This window comes from Aptenodytes forsteri, unplaced genomic scaffold (assembly GCF_000699145.1).
Source record: "Aptenodytes forsteri isolate BGI_AS27 unplaced genomic scaffold, ASM69914v1 Scaffold287, whole genome shotgun sequence".
Lineage (NCBI taxonomy): Eukaryota > Metazoa > Chordata > Aves > Sphenisciformes > Spheniscidae > Aptenodytes > Aptenodytes forsteri.
Window position 1 is genome coordinate 3,680,144 of NW_008794854.1, and position 10,613 is coordinate 3,690,756.

The following is a 10,613-nucleotide window of genomic DNA, read 5'->3' on the forward strand; positions in this document are numbered from 1 at the left end:
TCCACAACACGCCCCGAAAAAAAAAAAAAAAAAAAAAAAAAAAAATTGTTACCATAGTTTGAACTACAGCTGAGGGGGTTTTGTTTTGTTTCTACCTTTTTTGTCTGTGTGTGGAAGTTCAGCAGAGAGAAGCACCCTTTCCAGCCCTTGGGTCTCCACACAGCCTCAACTCAAAGAGCTCGTGAACCTTCCTCCAGCACCATCATGTTATCCAGTTCCATCAGTCGACATCTCACAGCAACACCACTTGACCATAGTTTGAACTACAGCTGAGGGGGTTTTGTTTTGTTTCTACCTTTTTTGTCTGTGTGTGGAAGTTCAGCAGAGAGAAGCACCCTTTCCAGCCCTTGGGTCTCCACACAGCCTCAACTCAAAGAGCTCGTGAACCTTCCTCCAGCACCATCATGTTATCCAGTTCCATCAGTCGACATCTCACAGCAACACCACTTGAGCCAGCTCTGTGGACAAAAGCTTTATCTGGGATTTAAATACTGTATTTTTCCACAAGCAGGCCCTACTCCGTATTCTTTCAAGCAGGTTCAACTCTCCCAATGTTAGAGCAAATCACCTCACAAAAGATAAAATGAAGCTAATCAAGACCATTGGGGAAATCAGTCTGATCAGCAGTTTGCCAGACTGGGGAAGCCACCTGAGATTTGTTTAAGGATCAGTACCTGAGGATCAGGAGGACATCACAGCAAACAGAAGCTGATCACACGTGTACAAGTACGGTGCCTAGTAAAGATAGCTGATCACATAAGCTGCACTTGCCTACTGCAGTGAAATTTCAGTATTCTTTGTTGTCTGGAAAGCATGGGATAAGATCCCCACACTAAATCCTTTGTGTACAGTAATGTCAGAACCTGCCAAGCCTCTGCACTTCCTCTGCTAACAGAGAAGAGCTGAACGTCTGTGTGCCTTGGCCTTCAGACACAGGGAGCTCCCTATATCCACTTCCATGTTGGCTGGTCATCTTCCTACCTTTTGCCTGTCCAGACTTGTAGTAGATTTATTTTCACAGGCAAGATGGATTCCTCATGGTGTTTCGCTAAGTCAAAAGGAGGGGAGAGCTAATTTAAGATCATCTGAGATGCTGGCAGAGCCACTCTTCTAAGAGTTTTTACTGCCATAGCCACATAACAATACAAACAAGACAAAAAAATGCCTACACTTTTGACGTGGACAGCCTGGACCCTTCCTCACATAGCTTAGGATCTTGTGCAGCCTCACGGTGTCTTGGCTCTCAATCTTGCAAGTGACATGCAGGCCTGTCAATATTTCTCCTCCAGAACCATTACCGGGAGGCAGCTGTACGGGCCCTGCTACCCTCACACGCTTATGCTGAACCCATCACATTGTTGGGATCCTGTTCAAGAGACCAAATTTCTGAACTTGTCTCGGCCTGATCATTTCTCAAATGTTTCTCTAGTAACATTTTTAAGAATAGATTTAGACTCCAATTTCCCTGTGTTTCTTCCGGCGTGGGGGGGAACTGCACATACAACAGGATTCCTAAGGTTTAAATTGTATTTTTCAACAAGTCTTCATAATACATTGCATTTTCAGTGCAGCCCTCCTCCTGAGGATTTTAAAGGACTCCCAGACACCACGATAAGTCTCAGAAGTGCTTTGCATTTGTAGTGAATCCCAAGGGAGGAAACATGATTCATTCTGTAAAATGCCAAGCAAACAGCAATAACCACAGCCTTTATCTCAAAGGACAAAGTGTAGTTACAAGCGCCCAGCTCATAAGTAACGTTGTATAAAGAGCTATTTTTGGAGTTAGTTTTCCTCACGCCAAGGAGCAACAGTTTAAAAAAAAAAAAATTCCTCTTCTTTTGGAGGTCCTGGTTTCCTTTTGATGGATAGACACTCATCCATCTCAGAATCAAGAGACTTCAACGGGAACGCTGTCTTTTGTTTCTTCAGATCAGTAGCTCCCACCAGACACAGGAACCGCTTATCCCAGTGCGGCAGCTTTGCCTGCACAGAGGTGAGGTTCTGGAGAGAGCATGTGCATTTTGCTGTGCATTCAGTCTTATTTTTAGACAGCCAAGTAAACAAACAAATGCCCGTTCTCTTTAAGCAATGTACATTACCGGTCTCCGCTATGAAGAACTTCCCACTAATGCGAATAAAGATCCGCCTTCCCTCATTCCCAGCCAAGATGACAGGACTTTCACCTTCACTTGCTATATATAGGTTTTAAATTAGCATTATTAACTGAGAATATACAAACATTGACCAAAGGAACAATCAAAATTTGAGACCCTTGGTGACCTGTGGTGACAGAAGGAGTGGTATGGATGACATTAAGTCTGACTGTTTTATGTTTCCATTTGTAGAGGTTATTCATCTCCTTCTCCTCCCAAATGAGGGGGATCCTCCTTTTTCTAATAGAGCAGCTGGTTCCCCCTCCTAGGGATCCCTTCCACTCTAGTCTTTTTTTCCCAAAAACACCTTTTATTCTGTCCATCTTTCCCTTTATTTCATGGATTATTTCAAGCTGTTCATCTAGCTATTCTTCTAATTCATTTACTCTAATTTACATTATTTCCTAAAGACCCACCACACGTATAAAACAGGCAAATTGGTAGCAGGTAGGAAATGTTTGCTTTTAGTTTTTCTTTTCTATCAGACCATATTTCGCCCCCATCCCTCTTTTCAAGTTCAAATAAGGAGTCCAGGAATCAAAAAAATTACCTTTGTTTTCTCTGCCTATTATGGGGTGTTGCATACATCATCCCGCGCTTACGCCAGCCATGACCACCGCGGTTCAGTCCCTTGCAGACTTTGCTGACCACACAGTGCTCTGTTTGGAGCTCACACCTCACCACCATGACATTGCAAGCGAGCAAAGAAGTGCAGCTGTTTCCATCCTCCATTTTCCAATTCTGATACTCTAAAAATATCTCTGCAAGGAAAGGTTTTGAAGTTTAAAGCACGCTAACTGTTCTCAGCTGGTCTTAATCACACGTTATACCCACAGTACAGATTAAACTAACAATATCATTTTAAGAAGACTGTCCCAAACAGAAAGCTAAGTCGCTCCTTTTATTTCAAAATTATTATGAAGAAGGTATCATTTTCTGAAATTCATTGTCTTCAAAACTAAAGATTCATTCTGGATGAATGCTAAGGTTTATGATTCATCCCATTATAGCTAGTACACAGCCTCTTAAAGAAAGCAGACAGTGTTCAGAACTGAAACCTCCTTCCTCCATACCTCCCGCTTTTGTAAGAGGCAGCGTTTATACTTAGTTGAAGGGCATGAACATCATCGCTCCTTCAGTTAAGTGCTCCCTGGGCCCATTTATCTCCAGCTAATAATCCAATTTGCCTGGATGTACTTGACTCCAGTGGGAGTGCAATTCACAGAGCAACTGCAGAAGGTAGTTCTTAAGGGACTCATCATATTACACGGAGACAGACATTTTAAATACAGAACATATTCTGCCAAAGTCAGGTTCACTCATGCAGCCTGCTTCAGTGACACTGCAGTACTATGGCTTGCTTTTATTTCACAACTCCCACTTAAAAAGCAAACCGCACAAAAACTGTTTAATCATTCATGGATTCATTTTACAGAATACAGAGACTGCTGAATCTGGCTGTAAACAATAATTTTCCTTTTGATCCTCATCCTACACCAAGTACATAAAAAGAAAGAGAAAAAGACAGAGAAGTAATAGGAAAAAAGAAAATTAGCCAATTACTACAAATGCACTATGTTTTTTTTTCTACTTTGATTCAATTGGTTACAGGTTTTTCACATCCAGAAAACATGGAAACCTACCACAGCAATCACCTTCACATCATACTTCTCTTTGTATTCTCTCTTGAAAGGTTAAGGCAATAGCTTGACTTATTAACACACAAAAAAATTAATATCGTATCTGTTCCAGCCATTGTATTTGGCACCTTAAAAAACAGCTTGGATTATGGTAATGCTTATGAGGAAAGGATGGACATAGTTAAACATTTCACAGCAGGAAAAGAAAACAACTTTTGTTTTTAAGCAAGACCCCCAGGACTAAGTAAAGCTCTTACAAAACACACACTAGGATTTCAGTGGGTCTCTTTTTGAGACCCAAGCACAAATGCTTTTTAATTACACTAAGAAATCCTAAAGAGTAGATCTCTGATACAAATGGTAGAGAACTAAACTCAGTGCACAGGAGTCTGGAAAATAATTCCCAGGACTCAGCAACTGCAAGTCCATTCCTTAAAACTCACTACATTGACCTTCACAGTGGCAGTCAGCACATCTTAGCTGCAAGCCTTTCTCAAGTGAGCCAGCTGTCCTCTGCCCCCAGCAGCTCCTGCAAAGGACTATGTGTGCTCGGGAGACAGATGCCTTCATACAGCCACACTCCTACACAGTTCACTTTCAGCTGTGGCCATGCTGCCCCTGGTTAGTAACGGCTCCATCAACACCCAGCAATAAAACACACTTAATAACAAACAGCCAAGAAGGTTTAATAGCTGCTTTGCTACATTCCCAGCAGCCCCTGCCAGTGCTAAACCACTTTAGGGATGCTGCCTCAGAGCAAAAGCTCCCACAACAGGAAAGCAAAGTGCACTTCAACTTATGCACATGAGCCTGAGTTTTGTTTACCTCACCTTATCTTTCCTCAGGCAAGGCCCAAACCTTTCGCTGCAGTTCCTTCATGCAATCTAGCAACCAAATCCACCTGGCTACAGCTCAAACTCTTGCTTTTCAGTAGTAAAACCTTCTCCAGCTGCTACTCGTGTGGGGACCCAGCTGTAGCCCATCTTCATAGAATCATAGAATCATTTAGGCTGGAAAAGACCCTTAAGATCATCAAGTCCAACCGTTAACTGTGTTCCCAAATACCCTTCTGAGGTAGGGGGAATCCAAGAAATGCTGCTTTGATTTAACATCACTGCCACAACTGTGGCATAATGCTTGATTCATCTGAACTGTCGTGATGGATCAGGGGAAAAGGTCTCTTTGGAGGATGCCAGGAGATGGTGATCACTCCTGGCAAAGGCACAGATTCCCTTGATATCCCACTTACGCCTTCCAAACTGTACCTGAAGTATTGATTTTTCCTCCTTGCGTAGAAAATTTTTTCTATTCCCTTGGAAAGCCAATGTTGCCATGGTATCCGAGCACTTATATGACTGTTTTCCTGCGAGATGGGGAAGTGGGTTTGTCCCCCTTTTACCAAGGGCCAAACCTCCAAAGACCAGATCAGGTGCTCAGCAGCTCTGGGGGTGTTAAGGCACATCCATGGGGAGAGGCGCTCCAGCATTTTTAAGAACCTGGTCAAAACAACATCTCTTGGGCTGTGTGTTGGAAGGAGCTGGAAGCAGCAGAGCTACCCTTCCATCTACATTATAGGTGGGAGCTAATACAAAGAAACTTAGAATGAAGAGTTGACTCATAATGACACTAATGCAAAACCTGCTCCTAAAAACAATCCCTGCTCATTTTTGTCCCTTTCTTTTTCTGTGCCTTAACAAGAAATGAGAGAAACAGCATTTAGCTGATTTTTGTGCAAACACAAAAGCTTTCATCCACCTCACATCTTTATTGACAAGATGACAATGCATACCCTTTCTCAAAATCCGGTTTGGAAATACCCAGCAGTCGTGGCTCTGTCTCAGACACGTTGTGCTGCTTCGAGCCCCGGCAAGCCACGTGCCTGGGGGTGCCTGCTCCTTCCCTCTAGCGCTGCCTCTCCCCTCGCCAGGCGAGCCTGGCCCTGCAGATCCTCAGACCAGAGCAGAGACCACTCCTGCGTTTCCGGACATCACTTCTTCTGAACCTAGACATAAGCGTTAAACCTGCCACATGGTCTGCAGAGCACTGACTCACTAGAGCATAGGATTTACTCCTGCCCAATAACGGAGTAACATTTCTACCAAAGTGAGCCATTTAAGAGAAATTTCATTAGGGAGAAAGGTCACCTCTCTAATTTCCTCTATAAATCCAATAGGACTACAGACAAATGTATTCCTGCATCTGAGAAATGGCATTATGACTTTACTTGAATGTCACAGCATTGTGCACTGTGCTGTCACATGAACACTGCAAGATGCAAGCAGAAGAATCTCCTTCCATCCAAGGCTGTGATTTTCCCCCTATAGTAATAGTTAATAACTTCTTTTTCATCCCCCCCCCCCATTTTATCTCATGGTTTTCTATTGCTTGAGCTTAGTCACAAAACTGTGGTGTTTTTATTTTGGAGATTCAGGTGGGAAGAACAACCTCAGCGAAGTTTAAATAGGTAAATCTGTTTGTTAGAGTGGGGACAGGTGGCTGCCTGCGCATGTTTTCCTAGCAGTCGCTTGTGCTGTCTTTGTGCCCATGTCACTTGCCTTTTCTGCAGGACACCAAGCCCCACAGAGAGGGAAAACACGTGTTTCCAGTCAAGAGCATATTGTATGCAAAACATGTGCTGACAAAATTGTCTGTTCCTTTCCCCGTCTATTTGGGGATCACCTTAAATTTAGAGTGTCGCAGATTGTTTGCCTTAGTGGCTTATGTGTGCATTATGAAGTCAGCTTTTATGTTTCTTTTTAAGTGTTCCTTTCCGTCTATTTGGGGATCACCTTAAATTTAGAGTGTCGCAGATTGTTTGCCTTAGTGGCTTATGTGTGCATTATGAAGTCAGCTTTTATGTTTCTTTTTAAGTTTATAGAAGACAAAATAGCTGGAGGGGGGTCTGCGTACACACGCTTACCTGCAGCTTTGGTGGCTCCTCACTCCCTGGCTCAGGAACTACCATGGCAGTCACAGAAAGGGCTTAGAGTCAATGGCTGAATTTCTTTCATCTAAAGGTGCTCGCTTCCCTTCTCAAGATATTTAAAGCTTATTTCTAGTTAGGAGACATTACAATAGCACTGATCTTATTAATGCCCAAGCTGTTCAAGCCATCACTATTAAGTGAGCGTTAGCCCTGCTTTCATACAAGAGAAACGGCAAAGCCAAATGCAATCGATTACAGACATAGAAATGAAACTCTGATGTCCTGAGTCCTCACTCTTCCTCCCTGGCGGCTCTCTTTTGGCCGAAGCAGTTAGTGAAACAGGTCAGCTTGGTCTGAATGCGCCATGGCTGGAGTGCGAACAGCCTGCGCTGGCAGCTCGCAGGCAGAAGGGAAGGGTCGGCTGGTGCCCGTTGCTGCCAGCAGCACCTTCTCCTTGCGCCCCTGCTGAGCGCAGGGGATGCTGTTCAGCAGAGACATGTTGCAAAGTGATGCTACGGACAAATTTACTGAAGAGCAAAGCCTCTTCATGCCGTTCACCCTCATTAGTTTTTATTTAAAACACGTCACGTTATGTTAGCCTAATAGTCCTCAAGCTCCAGCTTAATTGAACTGGCTGAACTTAATATTGACTTTCTGTTCATTGTATTTTCTTTCTGCTCTCCTTATAAATGGGGATAAACTTGGATTCCACGCTCATGTATGTGGTTCTTCCTCACTCACACACCTATACAGCATCCTTTCAGAAGGCCATTAGATGCCACCTTAATGTTGAAAAGAAGTTACTAAGTAATTGTTCATAATGAGGTCACGGTCACAAAACCTTCATAGAGGCAGATAAATGTCATTTACATTTCTACAGGTATGGCAAACTGAAGCACGAGGCAGCAACGTTTAGGGTGTTTCTGGTCCAGCCTGCTATGATGGAGCTTTCTCTGGTACAGCTGTTGGGGGGGAGGATATTTAAAGCGCTTTCTCACAAAAATATTTTATTTTGGTTTTAAGCTGGGGTAGTTGACCAAGTTACAGCCGGGCTTCAAGAAGGGTTATAGGCAGCATGCGAGGGGTCTTACCTTAGCTCATACTTCATGTCAAACTGAGTCCACAGCCTTAAGTGAGATGTTGTTCATCATCTGCGGAGGGAACCCTCCCCTAAGCATTAGAGAGGCCAATAGCTAGGAGAGGAAACACAGGCACACCCCCTCCAAGCGCTCACTTACACCATACCCTTCAGTACCTGTTCAAAGCTCCTGTATGTCTCTATTCTAATGTATATCAAGACTTTTAGTAGTAACAATGCAGAACGTTGTCATAGAAATTAATTAGGCTTCTAGGAGAGCTGCGTAAGTGTTTTTGATGCAGTAGAAGCAAACTTACAATGGCTTATTGTTAATATAAGAAAAACAATAATGTTTCCTGCGAACTTGGTTACTAAACTCACCTTGTACTATATTAATTAACTTCTTAGCTTAAGATATTTGCAAACTTAGTAGTAAGGATGTTTTAATAGGAGAACATTAGTAGGCCAGAGTGTGTTAATATTAATTAATAATAACATTAATATTTCTATATCCATCACATGGGAATATGGAAGGATAAGGTTAACCCACAGAATGAAGTATACTTTGCAGCATCTACTGCCAGATATTAACAGCTAGATTAGTTTGATGATTTAAGGTAGTGAAAGAATGTGTTGTGAGCTTGGGGAGGGGGTACCAAAAATAAGATCCTGGGGAATCAGTCTTTTTTGCTGTTGTTCCCACACTAACCAGGTCCCGTGTCTGCAGCCACAGGGTATAGATTTTCTTTCCTGGAGCACTTAGCTGTTGTTGCTTATATGGTTTGTTAAAATTACCATGGGGTTTTTTTGCTGTGCAAGCACACAATGTTTTCTATAACTTCAATGAGGCTGTTAGAATGCCAGAACTAATGAAAGCACATTTAATTAGGGAATGTAGCTTTGATGAAAGAACATTTAATTGGGGCATGGTCTTTCTTCTGCTGGGATGTACCCTATTGCAACAATCGCACATGCTGATGGAGAAGGAACGGCAGGGACAGCAGAAGGCGGCTGGGCTCAAGTGCTCTAAGTAGCTTCTTCTGTTGCCACTGCCAGAGGCAGAGCACCGGGCTAGACGGACCACTGCTCCGACTAGTAGGTCTGTCTGCTCTTCTGAGTCAGCTGTGCTAATTAATGGCTGGGACCTGAATTTGCCCAGGTCCCCTCTGCTGGCTGTAAGGTCAGGGAGAAAATTTGATGGGGGGGGGGGGGGGGCGTGCAGGTAATGCCACAGCGTGGCATCAGGGATACAGAAAACCAGTAACATACCCTGGGAATGCAATTGGCACATGGCACTTAAAAACGATGTTTCCAGACACACAGAATGGCAATTCTACAGCCAAACAGAGGGGCGGGGAGTCGCAGGTCACCAAGCTCAGGTCCGGCTCCTGCAGGCTGTGTCCCCCATGAATGTGGTGCTGGGCAGAGGGGTCAGGCTGTGACCTCTCAGGCCTCTTACCTGCAAGGCAGTTCTTCCAGCTCCTCTCATCCAGCTCTTTTGTCTGCTGTGGCTGTGACTTTCTAGTTTCTATTAGGCAAAGATGGTTGCTGTTCACATTCACAAATGGCAGTCATTTGTCTTGCCATCAGCCCAGATTTTCTTAATCGCTTATTTGCTCTTAGTAAGAAAAATTGCTATCCTTTTCACATTACACCTAATGTAATATCTAGGGGGAAGTTACGTGTTATACTTTGCACTGAGCTAACGCCCCACCATAGCTGAAAGGTGAGCTCCTACCCCAGGTGCACCATCTGGGATGGTCATCTGAGCTAATCCTCTGCTGAGCTAATTCACCTAAATAACAGAAAAATAGCCCTAAACAGGTAGTAAACACAAAAAAAGTGCTTGACAAGAGCACAGGGGAGGAGCCAAGATGCCCTGGCAGGTACAAGAGGAGGTACAAGTGGGGGCAGGACTTTTTCAGTGGCAGCTGCTATAGATCCCCTCAGCCCCAACCATGTAACATGACCTTTACATCACTTCTCACTTGCTGTGCTCCACAGTGCTTCAGCAAAGATCGACTGAAGTGGGGAGGTGTTATTCCTATCCTTCTCCTGACAGGGAGGATAGAGCTTCATCTGAGCTGGGGGAATCATCCCTTCAGTTTACTCAGTGGTAGGAACTTTTGAAGCCACATCAATCTGTGTGTCGCTGGCTCCAGGGCTACTTAGTAAACAACTAGCTGCCACCATGTGTCACTAGGTTCAAACCCAGACAGAAGTCATCCCTACCTATATATGTAGGCACTCAGACAGCTGTCAGAATAGATTACCTTTCATTTGTTACCTGCCCAGATACCACGTTTTCAGGCCTTCTTGGAAGTCTGTCATGAATTAAAAAAAAAAAGCCCACAGAATTCAATTATCATGTTTCTCTTCCCACTCACCTGTGGGGAAGAAGTGATTGGGCTTTGCGAGTGAATGCGGCAGGGATAGTTAACAGCAAGAAAACTCTGGAAAGAAAATAGTGTGCATGCCCCAAGTATATGTGCCACACAGCCGCGAGGCAACCCGCGCTGACTAGCAGGTCAACCTGCTCTGGTAAGTTTCTGTGGCCAGATGACCACGTCAGCAAGTTCTTCTATTGACTCTCCAGCAAACTGTCCCAAAATGAACTACCAACCGCATTTACAGCCCATCACAGGTGAGCATAACAGATTATTTGAATTTGAACTGTGGGCGTTTTTCAGGTTAGAAGCATTCCAGCACTTTTCTCCTATTTCTTCCTTTGCATTTAAAACACAGCTTGTTTTGCGTTTTGTTTGACATAGTATCAACTATCACAAGGTAAAGCCTGTTCTCACCTCTGTCTGACA